Source organism: Stenella coeruleoalba, assembly GCF_951394435.1.
Source record: "Stenella coeruleoalba genome assembly, chromosome: 10".
NCBI classification, from domain to species: Eukaryota; Metazoa; Chordata; class Mammalia; order Artiodactyla; family Delphinidae; genus Stenella; species Stenella coeruleoalba.
The window spans coordinates 58425933-58446548 of record NC_137156.1 but is presented as its reverse complement, the minus strand read 5'-3'; positions in this window follow the sequence as shown (position 1 = coordinate 58446548).

Here is a 20616-nt window from a genome sequence, read left to right as displayed (position 1 = left end):
TCAAGCAAGACTGATGACAAAACTTTTTTTAAAAAATTCTATTTTTGCTATTAAGTCACAGCAGATGAGGAGCTGAACTGAGATGTGCAGAGGGGTACCCTGTTGGGTGTCGTATAACTTCATCTTGGTTACAGGAAGGGAGGGAGGGAAAGTGACTTTAAGAGAAGAAATGCACTTTGGTCATTTGCGTCCTCCCTCCCTCCCTCCTCCCTCCCTCCCTCCCTCCTCCCTCCTCCCTTCCTCCCTCCCTCCATCTCTCCCTCCTCTCTCCCTCCCTCCCTCCTTCCCTCCCTCCCTCTCTCCCTCCTCCCTCCCCCTCCTCCATCCTCCCTCCTCCCTTCCTCCCTTCCTCCCTCCTCCCTTCCTCCCTTCCTCCCTCCATCCTTCCCTCCCTCCTCCCTCCTCCCTCCTCCCTCCTCCCTTCCTCCCTCCCTCCATGCCTCCCTTCTCTCTCCATCCCTTCCTTCCCTCCCTCCCTCCCTCCCCCCCTCCCTTCCTCTTCCTCCCTCCTCCCTCCTTCCTTTCCTTCCTTTCTTTTTTGGAAGCAAGCCTGTCTTGCACCCAAATGCCAATCCCTCCTCTCCTCAGCAGAGGTGAACACAGCCTCTGCAGAAGGGTGAGCTAATGTAATGGAGGAACACAAGAAACTCCTATGAGCCCAAGGTCAGCCTAGTTTCTCTGGCCCTGCCCTGTGGAGGTAAGAGGACTGAAGACCCCCCAAGTTCACAGTGAGGGATCAAGCCCCATGTCCTCCACAGATCTCTGCAAATTCCCAGCACTTAAGCCCCCTCACCCAGACCCCTCTGCCTCTGGAATCCAGGATATTGTCTCCTACACCTCTCAGCAGACCAGATGCAAGATATCAGCCCTTTACCTGATTTCCATAAAATAATCCACTCTTATCAAGTACAACCCCCAGCCCCACACAACATCCTCAATGTACTCCCCCACCCCCCGCACAGGGCATAAGGCAAGGGGTTGTTATGCAAAATTGTCCCAACTCTATTTCAACAGGGAACCTTGAATCTATCCATTCCAGTACTCCAACAGATATTCTGATTTTTCACTTACAAAAATCCTTAACAGAGAAATCCCTAGTTATATATAAGACAAAAAGTATAGATTTCTTATTTTAAACACCAGTCATTTATATCAATAGCTAAAGCAGCATCAAAAACATTCTCGAAGTCTCCAGTGCGCTGTGAGCTTCTCCAGTGAAGCACAGCTTCACGTCCCTTCTCTCTGTAGGCAAAACACACAAAAGAACAAAAACAAACCAACCACAACAATGTCGTGGACTGAATGTTTGTGTCTCCAAAAATTTATATGTTGCAGCCTTTAATGTGATGGTATTTGGAGGTGAGACATTTGGGAGGTGATTAGGTCATGAGGGGGGCCCCCCATGATGGGATTAGTGTTCTTCTAAGAAGAGAACAGACCTAGCCCTTTATGTCTCGGCCATCTGAGAACATAACAAGAAGATGGTAGCCATGTACAAACGAGGAAAAAGGCCCTCACCAAGAACCACATCTGCTAGCACCTTGATCTTGGACTTAGCCTCCAGAATTGTGGGAAATAAATGTTTGTTGTTTAAGCCACCCAGTCTCTGCTCATTGGTTACAGCAGCCTGTGCTAAGACAGACAACAACAGAAAGGAATGATACAGCAGGGTCTCTTGAGTGCAGGAGTGAGAGATAAAGTTACAAAAATTCAAAATGGCCAACTTTTAAAACTCGCTTCGCAGAGCTTGCTGAGAAAAGCCAAGGGGGCTAGAGACAGGGATGGGAAGCATAGCTTCCAGAACTTACCATGGGCCAGGTGCTGCGCTCTGCACCATTTTAAAATTTAATTCTATTTCTACCAAAGTAATACATACACGTTTTAAAAAGCCAAATAGTTCTCTAAGCCCAGGAAGGAAAATAGCTTTCCTCTTCCCATGCCTCCCACCCCAAGTCCCAACTCTTTATCAGATAGTTTTTTATTTACCTCCATTTTTCTGAGCAAAAGGAATTATACTATTGTGTTGATTTTTCCATTTTAGACATAATCTTCTGCCTTTCTGCTATGGGTTTTAGCACATATACCTTCACCTTGTCTCCTTTCTCTCCTACATCCCCCCCATGGAATCATATCACATTTTTGTTAAATCAATATTCAATGAATATATTATCTTTCCTAAGTAAACATTCGTCAAGCTGCTCAGGGAAGTATTATATTTCCTTTCATATGTGACTTTTTGTTTTCCCTGGAGTTAATCATTGACTTTATATTCAAACACATCAGTTCCGTCTGTATTTTGGAGATACCCTTCCTGGAGCTGTCCTTCTTCCTGCTCCAATCTGGGTTGGTGGGTCCCCATCCCTGCTGCCCAGTGGTCATCCTAGAGCTTCACTCACCAAACCTTGAATTCCCTTTGACTCTATTTTGTGTTGAATCCTGATTAATTATCTATTTTATATATAATAGTGTGTATATGTTCATTCCAGTCTCCTAATTTATCCCTCCCCCCACATTTTCCCTTTGGTAACCATAAGTTTGTTTTCTACATCTGTGACTCTATTTCTGTTTTGTAAATAAGTGCATTTGTATCATTTTTTACATTCCACATATAAGTGATATCATATGATGTTTGTCTTTCTCTGTCTGCCTTACTTCATTTAGGATGATAATCTCTAAGCCCATCCATGTTGCTGCAAATGACGTTATTTTGTTTCTATCGCTGAGTAATATTCCATTGTATATATGTACCACATCTTCTTTATCCATTCCCCTGTTTATGGACATTTAAGTTGCTTCCATATCTTGACTATTGTAAATAGTGCTGCAATGAACATTGGGATGCATGTATCTTTTCAAATTATGGTTTTCTCTGGATATATGCCCAGGACTGGAATTGTTGGATCATATGGTAGTTCTATATTTAGTTTTTTAAGGAACCTCCATACTGTTCTCCATAATGGTTCTACCAATTCCCACCAACAGTGTAGGAGGGTTCCCTTTTCCCCCAGAACCCTCTCCTGCATTTATTGTTTGTAGATTTTTTTGAGGATGGCCATTCGGACTGATGTGAGGTGATACCTTATTGTAGTTTTGACTTGAGAGTAGTTTTTAAGATCTGCTGTTTATCCCTGCAATATTTAAAATTCCATGAAAATGTGCTTCGGTGGGTGCTCCTCCCCTTTAAAAAAATTCATTGTGCTGGGCACTACCTGAGGCTGTTCAGTCTGGAAAATAGTATTTTTTAAATTCTGGGATATTTTAAAACATTGTTTCCTTAGATAATTTTGTTTCTTCCCCATTCTCTTTGTTCTCCATGGAATACCTTTTATTTTCTTTTGGACCTCTCATATTGCCCCCGGTGTTCCTTATCACACTTTTGAGAGATTACCTTGACTGTAGCCCCACCCTTTTTATTGTATTTATTTCTGTCCTGTTTTGCTTTGTTTCGTTTTGTTTTCATTTTCAATACCTCTACTGTCCTCTGAATACTCTTATCTTACAGATGCAATTCCTCCTCTCCCTTCAAGGGTAGGACCACATTATCCCTGTTTGCTCAGTTCCTTTTCTTCTCTTGTTTGTTTTGATATTTGCTTTCCTAGCGTTGAAAGTTTTGCTTGTGATCGTCGCCTGTCCCTTTATACTAGGAAGGTGGAATCAAAGGCTAGTGGAAGCTCCTGACGTGGGGATGGGCTTGCCACCTGGGGCTTTGCTAAGAATGATCAGGGCCTGCTGTTCCTTGGGAAGATTCTCGAAAATTCAGTATCCTGGCATTTTCTCTGGTTTCTGGCTTGTGGATGTATGCCTGACGGTCAGCATTCTGGCGGCCTACCTGGGAAGGAGGACTGCATTGGGCGCAAAGCCTCACAATTTCACTTAATCTCATTTCTGTCCGTGGCCTCACCTCCATCCCCAGCTGTGCCTGGCATCTCTGAGTTGGGAGCTGCCTGGCTCAGTTTCTCCAGAGGGTAAAACTCCCAGCTTCTGCTGGGGCGGGGAAGGCATGGGCTTCAGGCTGTGCGGAACAGGGACTTTACTGTCCTCAGATGTATCAACTTCATCGCTAGCTTCTTTTTCCTAATTACTATAAAAATTCATGCACTGCAAAAAGGGATATAAATTCTGTAACGAAGCTCTTCTAAACAATGTAAAAAGAATATGAATTAGGCAAAGCTTTTATGCTTTTAGAAAGTGTATCTGTTACCGAAGATTTCATAAGGCAGGTGGGGGAATGGTTCACACCTCCTATTAAGTTTATAACCTAAACAACCGGATGAGCACCCCAGGTGTCCCCAATCTCAGACCATCCAGAGGCCACTCCTTTCTGTGGCTGTAGGTCCACTCAACTCCTCTAGCCTCATTCCTGCAGCGGCTCCTTCAAAAGCACCACAAAAATCCCTCCCCTCGAATCAAAAAGAAGAACCTACTCTCTCCCCTGAAAGCACCTACCTTAATGCCCCAAACACAGATCAATGCCTGTTCCCAAACAAAGACAGTACTGTTTCTTAAAGGAATTTTGATATGTTAAATATTCCTACTTCATTACACCGTGAGGAGAAATCTGGTTTACAAAAATAATTACGTTTTTGTGCATTTCTATGTACTGATTAAAGAATTCCAAATGCACCCTAAGGGGTCCAAGCATTCAGGGAATTTCTGAGGCTCTAAAAATGACCTTTATTTACTCATTCCACCTTCCTCTCACCCCTACTCAGCCTCTCATATTCTCTTTGCTTTTCTCCACCAGCAGACATGGGTATCACATATCAAAGGGAAAGAATAGTTCAAGAGGAAATCTGTACCGTCCTTATTTTAAAAAGTGGGTTTAATAATTCATCTAAAAGAGAATTTTTAGCAACAAGGTTTGCATATAAAAAGGGAACGTGTCTTCCCTAAACAGGCATCTGCTACTCTTGCTGCAATGCTGAGTGGGGAGAAAAAAGGCCAGTCAGGTCCAAAAGTATCTCGTGGATTCACTAAGGACATCATGGTCTGTAGCCCACTAGGCAAAAGTGATTTTAGAGCAAGCTTTGCAAGGGAAGGCATTTAAACCACACCCTAAAAGTCTTCTCTTTGTCACTGCAGAAATCCACCTAGAGGCCTTTGCGACAAACAGGCATATTCCAAAAACGTCTGCAGATTGTAGGTCTCTGCATTTCCTGGTCGTAAACTGCCACCCTGCCCAGACCCCCACTATGGCCTCAAATACCAAACCAATGGCATCTCGTAAGTCAGACGGTGGAGGGTTTGAGGGTCCACAGGTCTCCACGCGCACGCACAGAGCTGCTTAGAACGTCAAGAAATCACTCATTCACACAGCTGCGCCGCTCATGCGTGGCTGGCTGACTTTAAATATTTGTCACTCCGACTTGCTGCTGTGGGAGGGGGAGGGGAAGCTGGTAGAAGGAAAAGGGAAGCAAATTAACAGACACCTCTAATTGCCTAGGTTTGCTGCCTTGAATATTTCTGCAGTAGCTCTGCAGAAGGCAGCGCCACCAATGTTTTCTGACCTGCCAATGGGTAAGTTGCCAGGGAGCGAAGACCCAGCAAAAGAAACAGTTAATACCTTTTTCCTCCCATTTTATAAACAGTGTCTGTCTCCCTGCTTTAGAAAAAAAGAAAAAAAAAATGGTTTGAGAATTAACTTCCCTAGTTTCTTTTTCCAAAATGTTCCTGTCTTACCATGTCCTTTGCAGCCTCTTGAAACCCAGCACATTCCAATGACATTATCGAGGTATTTTTTTCTTTAGGGATGTAATTTGTTTGTAAATAAAGATTGTCTTGCAGTGACACCCAGACTTGGGAAAGAAAGTGGGCACATTCATTCTACCTGGAGGTGTATGGACTGAGCCCGCCTTTCTGGAGGCTATTTGGCCCCTTTAAAAGTGACGTACTTTGACCTGGCAATTCTGTTTGTCTTAAGGGATCGTCATGGTGTGTCAAAGATTGCTGCATTCTGGGCCCCATCATTCATCATAGCGAAAGCTGGGGAGCAATCTAAATGTCAAAAATAAGACAAGCGCTTAGTTAAGTTCTGGCCAATTCATACGATGAAATACCGTGCAGTCATTAAAAACAGACTTGTTTTTCCCCATAGCTGATATGGAGAAATGTTCGTGATGTATTGTTAAATAAAAACCAGAATGTACATTATGATAGCTTTAAAATTTTCTTTTCGTAAATCAATTTTATTATATGTATGCTTAGGAAAAAATGACTGAAGATGTTGAAAAATGATTTTCAACATCATATGGTAAATAGGGGAGCTGAAAATATGGGGCATTTTTAGTTTCTTCTTTGTGTTCTGTATTTTCCTAGTATAACACATCGCTTGCAGTTAGGAAAATAATAAATCAGAAACAAAGAATCAAGTGTGGGAATCAAAGTATACGTATTGTTACATTAAACTAAAAGATGGTAGGAGTCAGTTTAAAATGCACGTGCCCTTCACTTGATCAAGTACCGTCTGAGAGATTCCATTTGCCAGGCCAGAGTCAATGACTTTGATGCTCTAGGTACTGTTGCATGCTGCCTGCGGGTTTTAGATTAACTGAAATGATGGTGTTTAGAGAGAGGGAAGTGAAAGGGTCCCTTAACCAATGCTTTTCAAACAGGAGTCTGGGAGCTCTCGCGTTTAAGAAATAACGATGTAGACAGGGACTGAGGTCTATAGCTGGACGACTTAACCTCTCTGTGCCTCACTTCATCCGGAAATTGAAGGTAATAATCCATTACTTTTCTGGGTTGTTGAGGGTGACCTGAGTGAATCCGAGTAAAGTGCTTAGATCGGTGCCTTGACGGAGAGTAAGTGTTGGCTCTCACTAGAAGCTGCAACCTCATCGCCTGCCTGGCAGAACAGAGCCCCGGCACATTCTGCTCTGCTGGGGGGCGGGCGGGCGGGCAGACATCAAGACCCCCGCGAAACGCACAGAGCTTTGACCTCGGTGCCCAGTGAGGACCCTGTTTGAAGCAGAAACAATGCGCGCGCGCACGTATGCACCGCGCTCCACATGCACGCCCGCGCGCACATTCGCCCCACGCCCACGCACGCCCACCCACGAACGCGCGGCTCCGTGGACCCGCCGCGGCTCAGCCCCTGCTCGGTGGATCCGCTCGACCTTAACAGGCCCGTCAGAAACGTTTTTTGCTCTTTCCAAACACCAGGCAGCGGCAGAATGAAAAGGAAAAATAAATGAACGAAATAAAACAGACCTTTTTCACATCCTGCCGCCTCCAACAGCGCCTCGCTTCCCAAGCGCTTTTTCAGGGTCACTGCCCGGCCTAAAAAAGCCAGGAAAGATGGAGAGGAGCAAGGCGAGCAGTGAGGGAGGGGTAGGTTAACAAAGGGGGGGGGGGGCGGGCAGAGGCCAGAGTCCCCTCTTTGTATTGCCCCCTCGCCATCCCCGCCCCCAAAGGTGACCAGCGTGTCAACTCCGTCCCCGTGCGGGGCCAACGCGCAGAGCCACCTCTGTCCGGCCGCTTAGCCAGGGCGCTGGGGCTTGTGACTGGGGAGATGCTCGCAACCTTCTAGAGCGACTGCATCAAACGATGCCGATGCTGGGCTTCTGCTTCCCGCTGGTCCGCAGCCACAGCCGCAGGGGACCGTGTCGGCAACCGGTACTCCGTTTCCTGCCTCCGCCTGGACCGCACGGTCAGCCCCAGGCAGCATCTCCTTGGTCCATCTCACCGGGTGATTCAAAAAGGCCTTTTAAAGAGAAAACTGAATTCTCCATTGAGAACGCTTAACATGAAGAAAATCAATCATCGTTTTAGTTTTTACGATGGAAACATCGGGCACAGAAATCACAAAAAATTTATGTCGGCTCAAGGTTGCTTTTTCTCAGCAAGCCAGAGCTCTTCAAAAAATAAAATAAAACCAGTCTTAAAAGTTTTCTCTTGGGCCTCCTATGGAAAGTATGTTAAAATCCTGAACGCTAAAATTCCTTTGGGATCTTAGTTGTCATTACCAGGTGAATTTGACCAGTTGAACAAACTTTGAAAAAAATAAAGACAAAAAGTACAATAATCAGACAAGAATGTTAAAAGCCCACTAAGTCTGTTGTAGCTCTTGGTCCTGCGTTTGAAATCCATTTTTTAATCCTTTTTCTTCTTCCTGGTGGTGATGTTTTGTTTGGTTGGTTTTGGTTTTCTTGTTTGTTTGTTTTGTTTTTGTTTTCTTTTTCCTTACATTAGAGTCTTGCAGATAATGCGGTCCCCCTTTGGAGCTGATTTGACCTCACTCCCTTTCTGGCACAACTTTTTTTTGCGTTTCCCTTGTGCTCCCACAGGTCTATATATTAACAACATGCCTCATTTTTGGCACGGCAGCCTCGTTAATTATCAGCAGAGAGCTGGCACTAGGACTCCTCAGCGCTAGATAATTCCCGTTTCCTTCCTGCTGGCGCTGTTGCCTCTGAACCACCAACCTACCATCAGCAGTCCTCATTTTCCCTCTGCCTTCCCAGCCGCCCTCCCCACTCCCAGGCTCCAGTCTGCCCACTTCCCAACTCTGCAAAGAACAGAACTTGAGGACCCAGAAGAATGACACAGCAGAACTCTAATGAGTATTATCATTATTCTTTGGCCTGAAAGAGAGAATTTCTGGGCTACATCCCAGGTCCTTCTGACCCTCTTTGATAAACTTTTGATGATGATGTTGATAACAGTGGTTACCATTTATTGAATGCTTACTAGGTATCCTGTGCTTTAAAAAAAACAAGTGGATTATCTCATTTAATCCCTAAAACAACCCTAGAGGCAGCTATCATTATCAATACCATTTAACAGAAGAGAAAGGCTCAGTGAGTTAAGGTCTGGCAGGCCCAGGGGTCAGACTTTGTCTGCTGTCACCAGTGCATGTTATGACACGAGGCAGCGCCTCTCTCACAGCAGACGACAATGTAGGCAGAAGTGGCAGGGGGCTCGAGGTGTGACATTTGGAAATCGCTTCAGAAAGTTGAGTAGAGTAATGCGGCTAAACAAAAAGTCAGGGAAGTCATCTCAGAGAGTGTCGATTAGGCCGACACAGCCCAACAGATATCATTGTCAAACCCAAAACCAAAAGCCCTGATTCTGTTTTTATTTTTGGTTTCCCAAGCTTGCAGGAAATGTCTGAGATTCTGGCCAGTAATTTCCCCTCGAGGCCTAACATGCCTTGCCTAGTGACTAGGGAAGTAGGGCGTAAGCAGTTGTTCTCACAGATATTACTCCTAATTTTAGTATTACACCATCGGTCAGTAGGCCACATCCTCTTTCCAGCCACATCTGGCATCTGGGTGGACAACCCAGGGAAAGTCCTTCAAGGAGCTGAGGGCTCGCCCCGCCATATTGAAACACTTCAGCAATCGTTGGGGAGCTCCTTGACTAACCTGAGGGCTCAGGCATTATTTAAAAACATTTATAACAGGTCAACTTTATACGGGACACTGAGCTGAGGCACTGCAGGTAAATAAACATGGTCTCCATTCTAATTTTACTTAAAATTAAGGTTTTATTGGGGGTTTTTTTGTTTGTTTTTGTTTCTTTTTGCGGTACGCGGGCCTCTCGCTGTTGTGGCCTCTCCCGTTGCGGAGCACAGGCTCCGGACGCGCAGGCTCAGCGGCCACGGCTCACGGGCCCAGCCGCTCCGCGGCACGTGGGACCCTCCCGGACCGGGGCACGAACCCGTGTCCCCTGCATCGGCAGGCAGACTCTCAACCACTGCGCCGCCAGGGAAGCCCTAAAATTAAGGTTTTAAAGAAATCAGAACAGCTGACTCACGGGGCAGACAGAAACCAGGCTGGAGGGACGACTTGCATCATGTCAGAGAAGGCTGTAAGAACTGGATTCATCATCAGTGACCAAAGCTGAAGAGACCTTCTCGGGAATAGATAGGACAGGTGCCTTGTCCATACCACAGGGCAAGGCAAATGCCTTGTCCATTACGAAACTTGGTATGCTTTATATGAAAGATTCAAACCCTCTAGAGCTATAAAAAAGTGGCAGTGCCCTTTCACGGTCACCCCCCCGCCCACTACGATCTCTCTCTCTGCGGATAGATACTACAGTGAACAGTTTGAATCAAAGGAAACTAGTGCTTCTCTCCTGAACATGACAGAAAAAGAAAATCCCAAGGAACATAGCCCAGAGTAAAATCAGACCACAGAGTTTATGGAATCTCAGCTAGCTGAGCTACAATATCCTTCCTGTGGGGTAACTTATTCCTGCTTTATCCTATCTGCGTGGCAAGGAAAGTCTAAATATTTGCTCGTTGCCTGGAACCCAGGACTCAGTGGCAGTCCCTAGGCAAACTATCATTCCGTCCTCTGGGTAAGGCATTACCAGGTTCTGGTTAGAGCCCCGATGTGTTCATCTGGTTGCTGCCACAATCAAGCCTTAACCATCGTGAATCTTTATGTTAAATTAACTTATCAAATTAGCAATGTGAAGAACCTTGGGGAATGGAACAGGTACGCGTTAAGGCAAGGAGGAGAAACTTGGGCTGGTGCAGCAATGCCTGGGGTGAGACATTGTAATCGGGGCTCTGGGCAGCTGGAATTTGGAAAGGAAAGAAGGGGCTATGGTTCAAGAGGTAGGCTAGGTTCAGGGCATAAACCTCACTCACTTTACAAGTTTGCCTTGGAGCAGACACAGTAATCATTATAGTATGAAGTTAGATTTGGGTTGGTTTTTTTTTTTTTTTTTTTTTGGCGGTACGCGGGCCTCTCACTGTTGTGGCCTCTCCCATTGCAGAGCACAGGCTCCAGATGCGCAGGCTCAGCGGCCATGGCTCACGGACCCAGCCGCTCCGCGGCATGTGGGATCTTCCCGGACCGGGGCACGAACCCGCGTCCCCTGCATCGGCAGGCGGACTCTCAACCACTGCGCCACCAGGGAAGCCCTGGTTTGGTTTTGATTAATTTATATCAGCACAGATTTATCCAAAGACTCTGCCTCTACCCATGCTCCTCCAGAACCTTGACCTTGAAGGGATTTGAAAAGGCCTTGAAGGCCGAGCAAGGAGGGGTACTGCCAGAGGCCCCGTAACCACCATTCTTCCCTGCATGGTCATCACAGAGGGCACTGTGTGGCCCAGCTTCCCTTGCTCAGTGTGGCCTTGGGACAGGATTTTGCTCCAGGGTAATGAGTGACAGTGATGTGTGCAGTTTCTCTCGAGTGCCCCGTAGTGTAGGCTGTGTCCCCCAGAAACTGACACTGACACAGAGATTTGAGTGTAAGTTGTTTATTGGTAAGGTGATTCCAGGAGACACGAGTCGGGGAAGGTAGATGCCCAGGTGGAATTAACATGCAAGGATTTTATTAGGGGAAAATGTCAGATGAAGCTGGGAGACCCATCGGGAAATATTTGAGCCAAGCCCGCTTCAGAGGTGTCCCAGGTCTCCTAGGAACCTGCCTAGAGTCCCTGCTGCACCCAGTCATTGACAGGGGCAGCCCACGGGAAGCACGGCCTGGGCACAAACACAGTGGGGGGACTCAGGTGCAGCAGTCAGCCGGGTCACTGTTCCCCTCTGGTTTGAGGCAAGTCTGCTGGGCTCATGCTCGGGCCACCACAGGCACTGAGGCAGGCGGGGAAGGAGGCGTTAGGGCTCTCTGGGGAGCAGTTTACCTCTGTGGGGAACAGGCACAGTCAAGCTGGCGCTGTCTGGGGGACTAGGGACCACGCCCCCCCCCCCCCCCCACACACACACACACAACCTGAGAGGCATGGAAGGTGGAAAATACACTCCCATCCTCTCAAAACTGCTGAGTTGCTGGACTTCACTTCAGCCCTTAAACTAGTACCATAACTAGCCCAGGTTCAAGCCTAGGAAGTTGTTAACAAACTGAACATATAACTGATTGGGGTTACGCCTCCTCTCTTTCCACCCTCCTCTCCCGCCTCCCCTCTCCTCACCTGCTAGAGAACTGGAAAAGTGTGAAATGCCCCCAAAGCGAGAAATACAGAGCAAGGGAATCTGGGAAAAACCAGACAGAAAAATCCACCCCTTCTCCCTGTAAGGGCATACTGCCAAGTCCCTGATTATAACCATTTCTCTTCTTTACAACTCTGTGTAAAAACTTATGATCAAGGGGAAAAAAAGACTAGAAGGAAATACACCATAGCAATATGTGGCTATACTAAAGTGGTGGAATTATAGATATTTTTCTTTTATTTCTTTTGCCACTTTTCCGTAATGAAGTATGACGTTTCCCTCTTTAACTGTTTACATTGACACACTATTTTTCTACTTTTCTTCATGCTTAAATACTTCCATGATAAAAATCATGTTTTAAATTTCAAAACAATTGTTCCCCTTCCCCTTCCCACCTTTTCTCCCTTAATATCCTCTGCTTCCTGGTCTTCCCTTCATTCTCCCTGCCACCCCCCCCCCCCAAAACAAAAGGTACCATCAACTCCAAATCCTTGGTGTTCATTAGGATACTTGTGACCTTGGGCAGATGGCAAGCCTTGGTTTTCCCTGGCTGAACATTTCACTGAATCTAAGGGGAGATGGTGGTGTGGTCTCTCCTGAGGGGAAGCTGGCCGATGAAATCTGGTCTGAGTTTGTATTCAGTCCTCTGAAAAAGTGTCACTTCCTGCAGCAAAACCAACTAGTTAGTTATCAAATGTAGCTCCTCTTCTCCCTGGAAACAACAGCAGGACCACATTTCCCAGATTGCCTTGCAGTCTGCCATGCCCATGTGACAATTGCAGCCCATGGGATGTGAGTGGAAGGGATTGCACCATTTCCAGAGCTCAGGATGGAAGGAGCCTGGGTCCCTAATCACCACGTGGAGGGGAGCTGCCCACCCAGCAGGAACACCCATGTTGGACTTAACTTAGCAGAGAAATAATTGTGTTTAGCCACAGAAATGTGTGTTTGTTACAGCAGAAAGCCTACCGCAGTGAGTGCACCGTTCATCTCTCATGCTAAAGTGGCCTGGTAGCCACACTCTGAATCCACTTAGTGCAAAGTGAATTTGATTGCAGAGAGCAGTGAATGGAGGCCCACTTTTTAAGACTTGCAAGCTGGCCTCTTCTGCAATCATTATACAATAGGGAGATATTGCCCTTGATGTTCCCTTTGAAATTTCATAACATCCTCTAAATTTACTGTAGCTTTCTCCAGTGGAAGCGGCTTTAGACGGGGAGCCTGGATTATCTGTTCCTAATTATTAGCAGGATGATGCATGAATTACACAACCCCTATGAGCCTCAGAGAGTATCCAGTTCATTTTAAAGACAGGCAATCACAACAATTCTAATAACTAGCTGTGGCTGAGTGGGGGCTCCGGTGGTGTGGGTGATAGTATCAGCATTTTGGAAATAGGAGAAACTGAGGCACAGAGAGATTAAAACATTGCCCAAGGCCACGGCTAGTAAATATCAGATTCAAATATAGGCAATCTAATTCCAGGGCCAGAAACTGAATTCTCAGGGTTCTAAAATGCTGAGATTTGCACCAGAAGGAAATCTCTCTGTGGTTGCAATGCTCTTGGTGCCAGCCCTGTGATATGCCTGGACTTGGTCGTTTCCTTATCCCCCAGCTGTGCTCCCATCCTGCTCCGGACAACCTTCTCCCACCGATGGCTCCTGCTCTGGAAATATACGGCCTTGCAAGGAATGACAAGATCTCCCTCTTCCTTGATCTCCTTAGCTGATTAGACGAAAATTGTAATATGCCTCGATTCAGAGAACTTCCTTTTGCCAAATTAAATCCCCTGAGATCTCACACACAGACCCCGATTTATGAACACCAGACTCTTTCAGTCCTCTGTGATTTTCTTTATTGAAACCACGCAAGGCCAGCTCTCAAGCAAAAGAGAGCTGGTGATCAAATCTTGGTTTCCTATTAATTCAGGGAATTCAGGGAACATCAGAGGTCATGTGATTCAAATGCTGAGTAAATCACCCCGACTTTACTCACCAGAATAGCAATTAGAAAATGACAACCAGACAAACCCTGGTCTTTAATAGGATGCTGGGCTTAGTATTGAAATACTAATATAATTCTCTGTTATGACTATTTTCAGTAATTCAGCATTTCTCTTACAAATGCCTCATCTACTCTGAATTGCTCCAACTGTAGGACATGGTGCACCTTCCTGGACCATTGCGAGGATGAAAACATCCACAAGTTATTAAGCACTCGCTAGGTACCAAACATTGTGCCAAACGAATACCACCTACTTACTGTTTCATCCCCAATTTAGAGATAAGGAAACCGATACTCAGAGAGGTTAAGTTACCTGGCTGAGGTCTGGTAGGCAGAATAATGGCCCCCCAAAGATGTCTATGTCTTAATCCCCAGAACCCGTGACTGGGTTACTCTGCAAGGCAAAGGGACGTGTGGATGTGATTAAGATAAGGACCTTGAGATGGGGAGATTATCTTGGATTATCTAGTGGACCCAGGACAACCACAAGAGTCCTTACAAGGGAAAGAGGTAGGCAGGAGAGTCAGAAAAGGAGACGTGACTGGGAAGCAGAGGTCAGAGTGATTCAGGGCCACAAGTCAAGGACTATATGAGCATCCTCTAGAAGCTGAAAAAGGCAAGCAAATGGATTCTTCCCAAGAGCTTCCAGAAGGAGCACAGCCCTGTCAACCCGTTTTAGACTTGTGATCTCCAGAAGTATAGGGTAATAAATCTGGGTTTCTTTAAGCCAGTACGTTTGTGGTGTTGTTCCAGCAGCCATAGGAAACTGCTACATGTTACATAGATGGCGAGTGGTAGCGGCAGGATTTGAACCGTGCTCCCTGTGACTGCAGAGACCGTGCTCTTTATTTATAGGTTAAGTGGCCTTGAAACTTAAATACATGACTTTTAAAATATGGTTTTTATATTACAGTAAATATGATATTAAGAAACAAAATGTAAAACCCAAAAGATTTTTTAAAGATAAAATGTGAGATGTCAAAAAAAAATACGATAGAGCAAAGGAACTGAATAGATGGCATAATAGAACTAGGGTTGTCTTTATAGGGTAAGCTGGTACACCGATGACGGTACTACTACAAAGTCACGGGAAAAGGATGGATTGTTTAACTGATGGTGATAAGGAAACTGGAGTTTTAAAAAACTAATAAAGTACGTGCAATGAAGTAAGCCCGGAGTGCTATCTCGCACACTGAAAAGGGAGACTCCAGATTGATTAAACTTCCAAATGTGAAAGGAAAGATAGTCATAGAGAAAAATGTGTGAGAATATGTTCATAACCAAGAGTTGGGCAACCGTAAGACTTCGCCCCTTCCGCAAAATCAATAGATTTGATTATGTTAAGCAAAAAAATTTCTGTTCAATAGATAAATATGATAACCAGGTGTCAATCTGGGAAAAGATATTTGCAATGATTAGAAACGATAAACAATTAATTTTATACTCTACAAAGAACTCCTGCAAATTAACCAGAAAAAGACAGGAAACCTAATAGAGAATAAGCAAAGAATATGTAGAGTGAATTCACAGACGAGATTCTCAAACTCATTAATAATCAGGGGAATGCAATTAAAACAATGGACATAATATATTATACCCATCAGAAGAGAAGAAAAATAGAAAAGTAATTAACCATAAGGTTTCATGAGGTTTTGAGGAGATGGGAAATTTTGTGCACTGCTGGTGGGAGGGTAAACTGAGACAGTCATTCAGGAAACCTATCTAGTATATGCCCTAGGACCAGTCACCCCTCTCCTGGATAAAGGTGTGTAAGCGGGCATGTGTAAGGGTGTTCATGTCTGTGTTGATTGGGCAGTAGTGAGCTGGAGGCGATCCAGGGGCCCATCCTCAGGGGGAATTGGTAAAGTGGTAGAGACACACACCACGGCATGGTCTGCAGCAGCTAGCAATACATTAGCTGTACAATCGCGTATATGTCTTAAAGCACAGCGTTGAGTTCAAACAGAAGGCAACAGAGCAAGTTCCATTACCCAATACTATATATACAAATTAAAACGCAAGATGACACTATATATTCTACAAGGAAGCATCCTATCAGAGGGCTTTTATCAAACACATTGGAGTGGATGCCTGTGGGAAGAAGGGAATAGAAGAGATCAGGGATAAAAAGGAAAATAAACCAATTGAACAGGAGTGATAACTCCTACAGAGCAACGATGCTGATATGCTCTAACTTGAGATCTCTCTACACCTAAAATAATGGGAATAATAGGTTTTCTTTGGGGGGGGAACCTTTTTCTGCAATAAGCCACACCAGACTACAGGAGCTGGTCTCAGGCGGAGCCACTTTTCCCTGTCATGTTGGTAAGAAAATGTGAAGTGTTGACAAGTACCTAATGTTTCTGATTCTCTAAAACACTCTTAGAGTTAGGAAGAATGGAAACAGGGTAACTTGCATCTGGAAAAGACCCCTTAAAGTCAACCCACTTAAAATGAGAGCCAAACTGTCATTTCAAGTAGTTTTAAAAAATTAGAATGGTGTCTTTTTAAGCTTGAAAAATGAAACTAAAAATTAAGAAGATACGTTTTGTCTCATGTTTTATAAAATTGTATTTTCAGTGCAACTCTGGTCTGCTGTATCACTTGTGCTCACAGACAGCCACTGTGCAATAAATACCTGTTGAATAAGTGAATGAACAAATGACGATCAACTCTTAGAAGGAAAAAAGAATGGATTGTGTTACCTTTCCCCCAGAGCTTTCCATCATTCTTTTTCTCAATTTTTTAAATTGAGGTATAATTGATTTACAATACTGTATTAGTTTCAGGTGTACCGCAAAGTGATTCAGTTATATATATATATATATATATATATATATATATATATATATATATATATATATATATATATATTTTAATTATTTTCCATTATAGGTTATTATAAGATGTTGACTATAGTTCCTTGTGCTATACAGTAAATCCTGTGGCTTATGTATTTTATGTACAGTAGTTTGTTAATCCCATACTCCTAACTTATCCCTCTCCCCTGCCTTTCCCCTTTGGTAACCGTGAGTTTGTTTTCTACATGTCAGTCTCTTTCTGTTTTGTATATAGACTCATTTGTATTATTTTTAGGTTCCATATATAAGTGGTATAATATAATATTTGTCTTTCTCTGTCTGGCTTACTTCACTAAGTATTCTCTAAATCCATCCATATCGCATATTTCATTGCCCAAAGAATGGCAATATTTCATTCTTTTTTATAGCTAAGTAACATTCCATTGTATATATACGCCACATCTTCTTAAGCCAATTGTCTGTTGTTTCCATGTCTGGACTAATGTAAATAGTGCTGCTATGAACATTGGGGTGCATGTAGCTTTCTGAATTAGAGTCTTTGTCTTTTCTGGATACATACCCAGGAGTGGGATTGAAGGATCATATAGTAGTTCTATTTTTTTATTTTCTTTTATTTTTTTTTGTGGTACGCGGGCCTCTCACTGTTGTGGCCTCTCCTGTTGCGGAGCACAGGCTCCAGACGTGCAGGCTCAGCGGCCATGGCTCACGGGCCCAGCCGCTCCACGGCACGCGGGATCCTCCCGGACAGGGGCACGCACCCGTGTCCCCTGCATCGGCAGGCGGACTCTCAACCACTGCGCCACCAGGGAAGCCCTATTTTTAGTTTTCAGAGGAACTTCCATTCTGTTTTCCATAGTGGCTGTGCCAATGTATATTCCCAACAACAGTTCCCTTTTCTCCACATCCTCTCCAGCATTTATTATTTGTACACTTTTTGATGATAGCCATTCTGACTGGTGTGGGTTTGATTTGCGTTTTTCTAATAATTAGCGATGTTGAGCATCTTTTCATGTGCCTCCTGGCCACCTATATGCCTTCTTTGGAGAAATGTCTATTTAGGTCTTCTGCCCAATTTTTCTCAGTTTTAAACTGTTTTATCTCTGCATGATTTTTTCGTTTTTGCTGACTTTGTGTGTGACTTTAGCAATTCTCCAACTTCACTTTTCTCAACTTTGTGAAATTCTGTATCTTTGTAGATACTGTGATTTCCCTTCGCAATTAATCTGCATTGCATGTGCATTACAAGCTCGAAAAGGGTCATTTCAATGGGAACCCATTTCATAAATAATCGTTCAGAAGTGACTATTTGATCATTAGATTCACTTTTGCTCGCCAGGCAACCCTGTTCTCTGAGGACCCAAATAAAGAAAACTCAGGTTACAAAGATGCTCTGGATTCCCCGCACTTTGCAGATAAGAAAACTGAGGCTCATGGAGGTTAAATGGTTTGACCAAAGTCTCAGGGCTTGAAAGTAGCAAACCACAGGAAGCACGATAGGAGAGAGACCATGAGAGACAGGTCATATCCAAAGAGCTCCAAAGGACATAAAGGAATGGAGTGAGGGTAGGAAGTGTTGGTTGTGTGCTCACTCTATTATTAATAATGGCTTGTAATAATAATAGTTCTGACAAGGAAAAGTTAGCTTTTTAATTTTACATTGAGCTATCCTTTCTCACGCGCCCTTTCTCTACTAGGCAGCAAGGAAAACTAAACTTGTCATGAGTAATATTTCGGACTTCCCTGGCGATCCAGTGGTTAAGACTCTGCACCCAGTGCAAGGGGCATGGGTTCAATCCCTGGTCAGGGAACTAAGATGCCACATACCACATAGTGTGGCCAAAAATAAATAAATAAAAGAAAATTTTTTTTAAAAAGTGATATTTCAGTGCCCCTGGATCTAACCAGTCTCCTTTGAGTTTCTGCTGCCCTCTCTCCTCCTTTCCAAGGAGGGTGAGGGATGTACGGGACGTTTACCGTGTCCAGATGGCAGAGGAGGATAGAGATGGAGACCTGTGTTTGGTTCCCTTGCGCTGAACCCTGGATCCTCCTCGGCCTCTGGAGACCTGGTGTCCCCTGTTCACCTGGTCACTGCCTGCCCTCTTGGCACTGGCCAAGGCTGTGGCTGCTAGAGCTTGGGACCTGCTTTCTTTTCATTGATTCTAAGAGGCTGGTAGTCCTCCCACTGTCTTGCTGTAGCCCCCGAGGCTCAGTTTCTGGCCCCAGTGACCAGCTTTCTAGCCCCCATGGCTGTGACCAAATCTCAGCCCCTTAGGGTATGTGACAACCCAAGGGCTCAGAGAAGCTCGGGGTTTCTCTGCCAAGAGCACATAGCACCACTACCTTTCCCAGTGGCATGTCCCCTAAGGGTGCTGGGTGAGACACATTCTCTTCCCATATCTCTACAGCAGCAGTCAGCATTTTACCAGAAAACAGAAATTCCTTGGGTATTTAAAACAGAGGGATTTTAATACTGGCCAATGGTGACACAGATGATGGAAGAGCTAAAAAGCCAAACAGGGCAGAGTGAGGCCCCCCAAGATTAGCAGCTGCATGATGCCACCACTACCCTCAGGCTGCGTGACAAAAGGAGAAGGGGAGGTGAGCAGAGCCCAGGGCCACCTGGTCCCCAGGAGAGTGGAAACCACCCCTGGCCTGTCCGCTAGACCTGAAGCCACAGAGGCAATACAGAAGCTGCTGGAGACCCAGCCTGAAGCAAAGAGGCAAGGGAAAAAGACCCTGGCCTTTCCCTTCCTCCAGCCGCTAGCCTAATAATTCCCCCTCCCCCAACTCCTCACAACCACCATTCAACCTCTGTCTCTCTGATTTTCACTACTCTAACTACTTCACAAAAGTGGATTTGACTTTTTAAAAAAAGTCAAAAATTTTAAAAATTTTCTCACTGGGTTGAAATGCCACATTTATCGTATACTAAATTCCCATAGACATTTGGGTCTATTTCTAAATTCTTCATTCTGTTTACTCAATTTGTGCTAACATCAAACTTTTAATTACTATAGCTATTTTTCAGAATATTCTTGGTTTATTTTTTCATATAAACTAACAAGCTTGTCTCTTTCTAACCCCATCATAAAAAATCCATTTTTATTTTATCAATCTATCTATCGGGCACTTATACAGTTTTTACTGGGTACCAGGCACAGTGTGAACATGTTTAATTTGAAAGCTAATTTAAAAAGACACCTTTACAATTTTTATTCTTTTTAACCAGTATTTGTTGTTTTCTGACTGGCTTATTTCACTCAGCATAATGTTTTAAGTTTCATTCATGTCGTAGCATAATGCAGAATTTCCTCCCTTTTAAGGCTGATTACTATTCCACTGTACGGATAGACCACATTTTGCTTATCCATTTGTCTGTCAATGGTTACTAGGGCTGCTTCCATGTTTTGCTATTGCAAATAATGCTTCTATGAACATGGGTGTACAGCTAGCTCTTCTAGACCTTGTTTGCAATTCTTTTGGATATATACCCAGTGGAATTGCTGGATCATATGGGTAATTCTATTTTTAATTTTTTGAGGAACCAACACACTGTTTTCCACAGCAGCTGTACCATTTTACATTCCCACCAACAGAGCACGAGTGTTCTAATTTCTCCACATCTTCGCCAACACTTATTTCATGTGTTTGTTTTTTTTTATAGTAGCCACCATAATGGGTGTGAGGTAGCTCTATAAATCTCATTATAATTTTTTTTTTTTGTGGTACGTGGGCCTCTCACTGTTGTGGCCTCTCCCGCTGCGGAGCACAGGCTCTGGACATGCAGGCTCAGCGGCCATGGCTCACGGGCCCAGCCGCTCCGCGGCATGTGGGATCTTCCTGGACCGGGGCACGAACCCGTGTCCCCTGCATCGGCAGGT